Here is a 10,226-nt window from a genome sequence, read left to right on the forward strand (position 1 = left end):
AAGCAAACCTGTGCTGGATCACTTAAGAGTCTTTGGATGCGTGTGCTTTGTACTTGTACCCGGGGAGCTAAGGAATAAGCTAGAAGCAAAGAGCACAAGAGCCATGTTCATTGGCTACTCAACGTCACAAAAGGGATACAAATGCTATGATTCAGAAGCCAGGAGAGTTCTTGTGTCTAGAGATGTGAAGTTCTTGGAGGATAAGAGCTTTTATGGAGATAGAAAGTGGGAAGATCTTGAAGACTTGTCTCAACCATCTGATCGAGCTACAAGTCTTAGGCGTGTACTGGAAGGACTTGGAATCAACATGTCCCAGGATCAGCAACCATCAAAGGAGAATGAAGCTGAAGAACCATCACACCATGATCATGAGGGGGGAAATGAGGCTGAGCCTGAAGATCATGAGGATCAAGACTCAGATAGTCATGGTCAAGGTGTGATACAAAGAGAGGAAGAATCCATACAAGAAGATTATGTGGAACCAAATGAACCAAATGAAGTAGAAAGAGAAGCAGTTCAGCCTACGGTGGTGCAGCCTACGGTGGTGGAGGTGGAACAAGCCCCGTTAAGGAGAAGCACACGGCTGAAGAGAGATGCTTCCAACTGGGTAAACACGAGAGTGTACTACAATGCTCAAGCTGTGAAGCATCCCTCTCAGGCTGTGTGCTCATTTGCGAGCTATCCAAAGGAACATTGTGCATTCATTACAAGCTTAGATGAGAGCAGTGTACCAAGATCATATGAAGAAGCAATGTTACATGAAGATTGGAAAGAATCAGTGGGTGATGAAGCAAATGCTATGATAAAGAATGACACTTGGTTTGAAAGTGAGTTACCAAGAGGGAAGAAGGCAGTAACAAGCAAGTGGATATTCACTATCAAGTATCTACCTGATGGAACTATTGAGAGGAAGAAGACAAGATTGGTGGCTAGAGGATACACTCAAACATATGGGGAAGACTATATTGATACCTTTGCCCCTGTTGCCAAACTCCATACCATAAGAATTGTACTATCTCTTGCTGTGAATCTTGAGTGGGAAATTTGGCAGATGGATGTGAAGAATGCCTTTCTTCAAGGAGAGCTAGAGGATGAAGTGTATATGCATCCTCCACCGGGTCTAGAGCACCTTGTGAAACCTGGAAATGTATTGAGACTCAAGAAGGCTATCTATGGGTTGAAGCAATCTCCTAGAGCGTGGTATAACAAGCTGAGCACTACCTTAAATGGGTGTGGGTTCAAGAAGTCTGAATTGGATCACACTCTCTTCACTCTCACTACACCCTCAGGTATCATCTGTCTACTTGTATATGTTGATGACATTATCATAACAGGTAGTGATAAGGCTGGTATAAAAGCCACAAAGGAGTTTTTGAAGTCTGTGTTTGAAATCAAAGACTTAGGAGAAATGAAATACTTCCTTGGAATTGAGTTGTGTAGATCTAAGGAAGGATTGTTCATTTCCCAAAGGAAGTACACACTTGATCTTTTGAAAGATGCTGGTATACAAGGAGATAAGACAGCAAAGATGCCTCTTGAAGATGGATACAAGATTCCACGTGAGGGGGAGATTGAAGATAGCAAGGCCTTTCATGATCCAAAGCTATACAGGAAGTTAGTAGGGAAGCTCATCTACCTCACCATCACACGACCAGACATTTGCTTTGCTGTGAACCAAGTGAGCCAGCATATGCAAGTTCCAAAGGATCATCACTGGCGCATGGTGGAGAGACTGCTCTTGTATCTAAACGGGACATCAAGCCTTGGAGTTTGGATGGGATGCAACAAGAGTACTGAAGTAGTGGGATATTGTGATGCGGATTGGGCTGGAGATAGAGCAGACAGAAGATCAACCACTGGCTACTGTACATTCATTGGAGGCAACTTGGTGACTTGGAAGCGCAAGAAGCAGAAGGTGGTGTCTTGTTCAAGTGCTGAAGCTGAGTATAGAGCAATGCTGAAGCTTACCAATGAGTTGGTATGGATCAAAGGGATCTTGAAGCATTTGGAGATAGAGCAAGCAACTCCAATGACTATGCATTGTGACAATCAAGCGGCTATACACATTGCAACCAACTCAGTCTTCCATGAGAGAACCAAGCACATTGAAGTTGATTGTCACAAGGTGAGGCAGATGATTGTCTTGGGAGTAATCTTGCCATGCTACACAAGGAGTGAGGATCAACTTGCGGATGTGTTCACCAAGGCTGCAAGACAAAAGACTATGGAGTCCATTCATACAATATTGGGACTCATAGATCTTTCCTCAAGGAGCTGATCCCCTTTGCCATGAGGTCTTTACTCTTTTTCCCTCATCAAGGTTTTGTCCCAATGGGTTTTCCTTGGTGAGGTTTTTAATGAGGAAGATCTCATGGCTGTTCCAAGTTTGAATGGATTCTAGAATTCAAGCTTGAGGGGGAGTGTTGAAATGAGTTGAGTATAAGCAAGGGAAGTGATGGGGTATAAGGAAGCATTATGAGAAGGATGTGTTAAGGAAGGGATGAGGTATGTGAAAGAATATGAGATTTGTTTAAGTCATTATGAGAATTATGAAGAAGGTGAAGAGAATCGAGAGAGAGAGAGAGAGAGAGAGAATCGCATAAGACTAAAGAGAAGAGGAACTCATTTCCTTGATTCATTTTGTGTCTGGTTACATCCTTAATATAGACTACAAGTTGCTATACTAAGACAAACAAGAAACTATAAACAATGTAGACAAATAGGACAAGCTGAGCTCGGACAGGTGAGGTGATAGTGACCTCTCGCCAATCTCTCTCTTCCTTAACCTCACATGTGATCTTGCTTTGTTCCTTAGCTTCCAACGGTCACCTTCTTTATATTAAACAACTCCAGGGACTTAGGATGCTCTTACACGCGATCTCATGTCAATGCCTTACCAGTACTTGCCTTGATATCCAAGCTAGGTTAAGGGAGAGATATCCGTACACCCTTGTACGGATGCGCCACTTAACTCCTCATCAAGCATGCTTCTCTTGATCTCTACTTCTTGTTTATACTCTGAATGTCTTCATGTCAACACTCCCCCTCAAGCTTGACAGTGGTGAGTGTCAAGCTTGGAAAGGCATGAAGTATTCCCTCATTAAAACCTTTACTTGGAAAAACCACTTGGGATAAAAACCAAGCAAAGGAAAAAGAGTAGAACACTCCATGGTGAGGGGATCATTGACATGGAATGTTTATGAGTCCAAGCCTAGGAAGGATGGACTCACAAACTTTGTTGCTGGCTGCCTTGGTGAATATGTCAGCTAGTTGATCTTCACTTCTTGTGTAGCATGGAAGAATCACTTGCTGCTCCACTGCTTGTCTCACCTTGTGACAGTCCACTTCTATATGCTTAGTCCTCTCATGGAACACAGAGTTTGATGCAATGTGTATTGCTGCCTGATTGTCACAATGCATAGTCATTGGCGTGGAGATCTCTATGCCCAAGTCCTTTAGCAGTCCCTTGATCCATATGAGTTCACTAGTAAGCTTCCTCATAGATCGGTACTCTGCCTCAGCACTTGAGCAAGAGACCACCTTCTGCTTCTTGCTCTTCCATGTGACTAGGTTTCCTCCAATAAAGGTGCAATAGCCTGTGGTTGATCTCCTATCAACTCGATCTCCAGCCCAATCAGCATCACAATACCCAACAACTTCAGTACTCTTGTTGCACGCCATCCACACTCCTTGACCTGGCGCCTCTCTTAAGTATCTCAAGATCCTTTCCACCATGTTCCAATGATGTACCTTAGGAGCTTGCATATGTTGGCTCACTTGGTTCACAGCAAAACACACATCCGGCCTTGTGATAGTAAGATAGATAAGCTTCCCAACCATTCTTCTATACCTCTTGACATCCTCAAAGGGAGTTGCATCAAACTCCCCCTCACGCATAACCTTGTAGCCTTCTTCTAGTGGTGTCTTGGCCACTCTTCCTCCAAGGTCTCCTGCCTCCTTTATAATGTCCAAAGTATACTTTCTTTGGGACAGAAACAATCCTTCCTTTGTTCTGCACATCTCAATGCCGAGGAAGTACTTCAGCTCTCCTAGATCCTTGATGTCAAATGCAGTCTTGAGGAATGTCTTGGTTGAGTTGATTCCCTCCTTGTTACTACCAGTGATGATAATATCATCCACATAGACTAGGATTACCACAATCCCTTGCTTGCTTGTGAGAGTAAAGAGTGTATGATCAGCTTGAGACTTCACAAAGCCTCTTCCATTCAGTGTAGTACTTAGCTTGTGGTACCAGGCTCTTGGTGATTGCTTTAAGCCATAGATAGCCTTTCTGAGTCTAAGAACATTCCCTGGTTTCACCATCTCTTCCATTCCGGGAGGTGGCCTCATGTATACTTCATCTTCTAGTTCACCTTGCAAGAAAGCGTTCTTCACATCCATTTGCCAAAGATCCCACTCTAGGTTCACTGCTAGTGAGAGGACTATCCGGATTGTATGAAGCTTGGCCACTGGTGCAAAGGTGTCTAGATAGTCTTCTCCATACACTTGTGTGTATCCCCTTGCCACCAGCCTGGTCTTCTTTCTTTCTGGTTTCCCATTTGCAAGATACTTGATGGTGTGTATGAGTCTACTGGTCACGGCTTTCTTCCCTCTTGGAAGCTCTGTCTCATACCAGGTGTTGTTTCTTTCCATAGCTCCCATTTCATCATTCACTGATTCCCTCCATTCATCATTATCCATAGCTTCTGCATATGTTCTTGGTATCCATTCCTGATCCAATGAACCCACAAAGGCTTGATGTTCTTCTGGATAGTAAGCAAGGGAGCACACGGCACTGGGTGGATGAGCTATTGCCTCTGCGTTGAAGTATACTCTAGTGTTGTTCCAGTTTGAAACCGGTTTCCTCTGTCTTGTGCTTCTCCTAAGCTGCTGCACCTCTTGTACATCTTCTTGTCCACTTGATTCGACTCCTCCAGAGTTCACATCAGTGGTTTGGTCAGCCTCTTGCTGCATCTGCTCATCCGGATCATGAACATTAGGATCATTGCTCTCAGCTTCATGATCATTGTTGTTCCCCCATTCAGGATCAGGATGAGGATGTGGGGTTGTGGTAGAATCTTGTGGAGCTCTCACTGTCTCCGGAACAGCTCCAGTCTCCTGAGTGCCAGCAGATGGAAACAAACTGATTCCCAAGTTCTGCATAAGCCGCCTTAGTGTGTCTGCTCTGTCCGAGGAAGGTTGAGAGAGATCTTTGAGCTCATCCCAACTTTTCTTCTCAAAGTATCCTCTGGATTCCACAAACTTCACATCTCTGGAGACTAAGACCTTCCTGGCCTCTGGAACATAGCATTTATACCCCTTTTGGGTAGTGGAATAGCCAAGAAAAACTGCCTTGGTGCTCCGTGGCTCAAGCTTGTTTCTCTGTCCATCTGGCTGCAAGACATAACACAAGCAACCAAATACACGTAAATGATCAATAGAGGGTTTTCTTTTGTTCAGTACCTCATATGGTGTGAGGTCACCAAGGATTCTGGTTGGAGTGCGGTTGATCAGATAACATGCTGTCATGACTGCATCACTCCAGAACCGCTTAGGAACATTGGTCTGAAACATCATGGATCTGGCCACGCCCATAAGGTGCCGGTTTTTCCTCTCAGCCACTCCATTCTGTTGGGGTGTATATGGACAGCTCGTTTGATGAAGTATTCCATGCTTGGCTAGGTAATTTTTGAAACCATGACTTGTGTATTCCCCCCCATTGTCTGACCTGAACACTTTGATCTTAACATTGAATTGATTAGTTATGTAAGTTTGGAAATTAATGAAAGCATCTAGCACTCTATCTTTAGTTGGAATCATAGTCAGCCAAGTATATTTTGATTTCTGATCTATAAATGTGACAAAATACTTATGATTCTCCCTAGATATGCATGGTGCAGTCCAAACATCAGAGTGTATAAGATCAAAGCAATTTTCATAGATTGTAGATGACTTAGGGAAAACGGTCTTGCAATGTTTACCAAGGATACAAGCTTCACAGCCATCATTTTTAAAAGAAATATCAGGTAACAACAAGTTCAGTGCACGGGAATGAGGATGGCCTAGCCTAGCATGCCACAATACATCATGATCTAAGACAGGAATTGAACTAAAAGCTGAAGATAAATAAGGAGTCTTGGCGTCTTCAAGAAGGTAGAGATCTCCCTTTGTCACACCTTTGCCAATCAACTTAAGAGTCTCAATATCCTGAAACACAACTTCATTAGGACTAAATATGACATTACAATTTAGATCAGTAGTAGCCCTTTTTACAGAAAGAAGGTTAGAGGCAAAAGTAGGCATATAGAAAGCTTTAGAGTCTTTATCAAACAGCTTAAGTGTTCCTACTCCCTTAATTGGAATTTTATCACCATTAGCTATCATCACATTGCCTATCACAGGTTCTATGTTACTAATCAAGTTAACATCACTTATCATATGGTGAGAGGCGCCTGAGTCTATAACTAAAGGCTTAACTCTCTCAGTTTGGTGAGCTACTTGATAAGAAGTAAAGAGACCTCTAGGCGTGTGATAAGTAGCATTAAGAGAAGTTCCAAGGGTGTTACCAGACTCCTTAAGAGCTTTGATGAGAGCCTCAATGTCAGACTTCTTGATGGTATCATCATGACCCTGCTTCTTCTCCTCAACAGCTTGAGAGCGGTTGGATGTTTCTCCAATGTCACCCGAGTAGTTGGCCCTTCCTTCAGTTCTGAATTTGGCCGGTTTGAGATGTGGGTGAAGAATCCAGCACTTGTCCTTCCCATGACCCTTCTTCTTGCAGTGGTCACACACCCACACCTTCCTATCCTCAGGCTTATAGTATCCTTTGTTGGCTACTCCGGCAGGTTTGTTCTCGGCTCCTTCAGCTTGATTGGCCATCACCATCTCTCCCTTTCTCTTAAAGAGACCCACTGAGCCGTGCTCCTTTTGGATCTCCGCACACACTTCATCAAGGGAGGGAAGCTCCTTGTTCCTCAGTATGTGCCTGATTAGGTCATCATACCCTGGGTTAAGGGTAAGTAGTAAGGCAAAGACCTTATCCTGCTCTCTCCTCTCATGGAGAACATCTGGGTCGACAGTGGCTGGCCTGAGCATCTCTAGCTCGGCCCATAGGGACCGGAACTTCCCAAAGTGAGCATCAAAGTCTGTGTCCTCTTGACTGAGAGAGTTGATGGCTCCTTTCACTTCATACACCTTGCTTATGTTGGATTTATTAGCATATACCTTCTTAAGAGTGTCCCACAACTCTTTGGAGGTCTCACAAAAGGCATAAGCCTCTTGGAGAGAAGGAGCGAGGCTATTCTGGATGATAGACAACACCATGAGGTCCTCCTGACCTTTCTTCTTCTCCCCAGCATCCGCAATCACCACCTCTTTGCCATCCTCTCCTAGGACAGTCTTCTTGGTGGGGCGGCCTTCTTCAACAACTTCCCAAAGACCTCTGCCTCCGAGAGCTGTTTTGGCAAGTCTTGCCCATGTCAGGTAGTTAGGACCCTTGAGTGTGACTGGTATCATCACCATCTTTGTGTTCTCAGAGGTATCCATCAAGAGAGAAAAGAAAAGAAAAGGTTTCGGATGGTTTTTGCTATTTTTGGCAAATTCTGGAAACAAAGAATCAAGAACAAGATGAACTTTGCCAAAAATAGAATTTAGAACTCAGAGAATTTGCGGAAGAAAGAAAAAGGTTTAGGTCTCAAGAGTAAGGATGCTCTGATACCATGAAAGAATATGAGATTTGTTTAAGTCATTATGAGAATTATGAAGAAGGTGAAGAGAATCGAGAGAGAGAGAGAGAGAGAGAGAGAGAATCGCATAAGACTAAAGAGAAGAGGAACTCATTTCCTTGATTCATTTTGTGTCTTGTTACATCCTTAATATAGACTACAAGTTGCTATACTAAGACAAACAAGAAACTATAAACAATGTAGACAAATAGGACAAGCTGAGCTCGGACAGGTGAGGTGATAGTGACCTCTCGCCAATCTCTCTCTTCCTTAACCTCACATGTGATCTTGCTTTGTTCCTTAGCTTCCAACGGTCACCTTCTTTATATTAAACAACTCCAGGGACTTAGGATGCTCTTACACGCGATCTCATGTCAATGCCTTACCAGTACTTGCCTTGATATCCAAGCTAGGTTAAGGGAGAGATATCCGTACACCCTTGTACGGATGCGCCACTTAACTCCTCATCAAGCATGCTTCTCTTGATCTCTACTTCTTGTTTATACTCTGAATGTCTTCATGTCAACAGTATGAGGTCGACCAGTCCGTACAATCCGTACTGACCGTACTGGCCGTACAGGCCGTACCTTCTCGGGTCGACCCATCATCAACCAAAACTTACCATCCTTACCCAAGTTACTTTGGAGAGTTACCTTGAGTGTTAATGAGTCTTGTGACCGTTGAAGGGAAGAAAGGAGACGCGGAGAAGACAGGCTGGCATAGCTGTAAAGTGATCAGCATCTTGGAATATGCTGAAAGTGTGTGAAGCACTCCATTGGCTAGTTCAAACCATCCGCTCCCTTTAGCTTTGACTACACATGCTTTGCCTTATCTCTTATGCTGAAACCCTAGTCTTTCCTTAGCTATATATTGTAAACTCTGCCTTGATTAATGATTAACACGAGTTTATGAGTCTCTCTCTCTAGTTCATCATGATAATCTCATACACTTTCTCCTAAACACTCTAATCTCTCTTGAATCTCTCTTAGACTTCTCAATACCTTTCATATTCTCTAAAGTCATAGTAGAATCACCAGGAAGTTGAATAAATCTCATAGGAGTTGGGATGAAGAAGTTATCCCACTTTCTAATCAGGTGAATCCAGTTTCCCAGTTTGGGAATAGGACAGCTTCTCCGTCGTTCCTATCAAACCAGGATCAATTACTTTGTAAGAAGCTTGATTTGGATACATAAAGTGTTGGAGAATCACCAGGAAGTTGAATAAATCTCATAGGAGTTGGGATGAAGAAGTTTATACACTTTTGTGTATTAGAGCATGATTCAACCAATCAGGGATAATCAGATGAAAAGATTAAAGAGATTAAGAGATTCTAGTGAGAGAATAAAGAGAGAGAGACTCAAAACACCATTAATTAATAACTGATGAGGTTTACAAGTATTAATAGAGAGAGCAACAAGGAAATTCGAAATGGTTAAGCATGTGTAGTCAAAGGACAGGCCGGAACTCCTTTTGAATCACTTGGCTGTGCTTTCTCACATGCTTGCACTAGTATAAAGGTAACTTCTCCTTTCCAGCATCATACAGGCTGTCAAAGTGATCCCTTATCCTTCCTTAACCTCACTTATCCTCTTTGGTCGAGTTTCCTCTCTTCTCTTCACTAAGTTACCTTCTCATCCCATCAGATAACTTCCCAAAGTAGTTACTGTGGTTAAAATAAAGTTACCACAGTAAAACTCTAAAGTTACTGTCTCAGCCTCCTTGGTCTTCATCTCAATACTCCCCCTCAAGCTTGACCATGTAGAACAAGTCAAGCTTGGAAACCATGAAGACCTCCCTCGTTAAAAACCTCACCAAGTAAAACCCATTGGGATAAAACCTTGATGAGGGAAAAAGAGTGGAGACTCCATGGTTAAGGGGCTCAGCTCCTAGGAGTCAGATCAATGAGTCCAAGCCTTGACAGTATGGACTCCATTGTCTTCAATCTCGCTGCCTTAGTAAACACATCTGCAAGCTGATCTTCACTTCTTGTATAACATGGCAGAATCACTCCTAAGATGATCATCTGCCTCACCTTATGACAATCCACCTCTATGTGCTTTGTTCTCTCATGAAACACTGAATTGGAGGCAATGTGGATAGCTGCTTGATTGTCACAATGCATTGTCATAGGTGTGGCCTGCTCGATCTCCAAGTGCTTCAAGATCCCTATGATCCACACCAACTCATTTGTAAGCTTCAACATAGCTCTATACTCAGCTTCAGCACTTGAACAGGAGATGACCTTCTGCTTCTTACTCTTCCAAGTAACCAGATTCCCTCCAATGAATGTACAATACCCAGTAGTTGATCTCCTGTCCACTCTATCTCCTGCCCAATCAGCATCACAATACCCAACCACTTCTGTACTGCCATTGCAACCCATCCAAACTCCTTGTCCATGTGAGCCACTCAAATACCTCAGTATCCTATCAACCATCTTCCAGTGATGTACCTTTGGCGCCTGCATATGTTGGCTCACTTGATTCACAGCAAAGCATATA

At 43.2% G+C, this 10,226-nt stretch overlaps 1 long non-coding RNA gene across 1 annotated transcript; it reads left to right on the top strand.

Annotated features, from left to right (window-relative positions):
- The first annotated feature begins 2,160 nt into the window (after positions 1 to 2,160).
- Positions 2,161 to 8,962, top strand: LOC117129976. The gene is made up of 3 exons (XR_004453476.1): positions 2,161 to 2,509; positions 2,556 to 2,558; positions 8,260 to 8,962. It is a non-coding gene; the product is annotated as an uncharacterized LOC117129976 (long non-coding RNA).
- The last annotated feature ends 1,264 nt before the right edge of the window (positions 8,963 to 10,226 follow it).

Source organism: Brassica rapa, unplaced genomic scaffold (assembly GCF_000309985.2).
Source record: "Brassica rapa cultivar Chiifu-401-42 unplaced genomic scaffold, CAAS_Brap_v3.01 Scaffold0274, whole genome shotgun sequence".
Taxonomy (NCBI): Eukaryota; Viridiplantae; Streptophyta; class Magnoliopsida; order Brassicales; family Brassicaceae; genus Brassica; species Brassica rapa.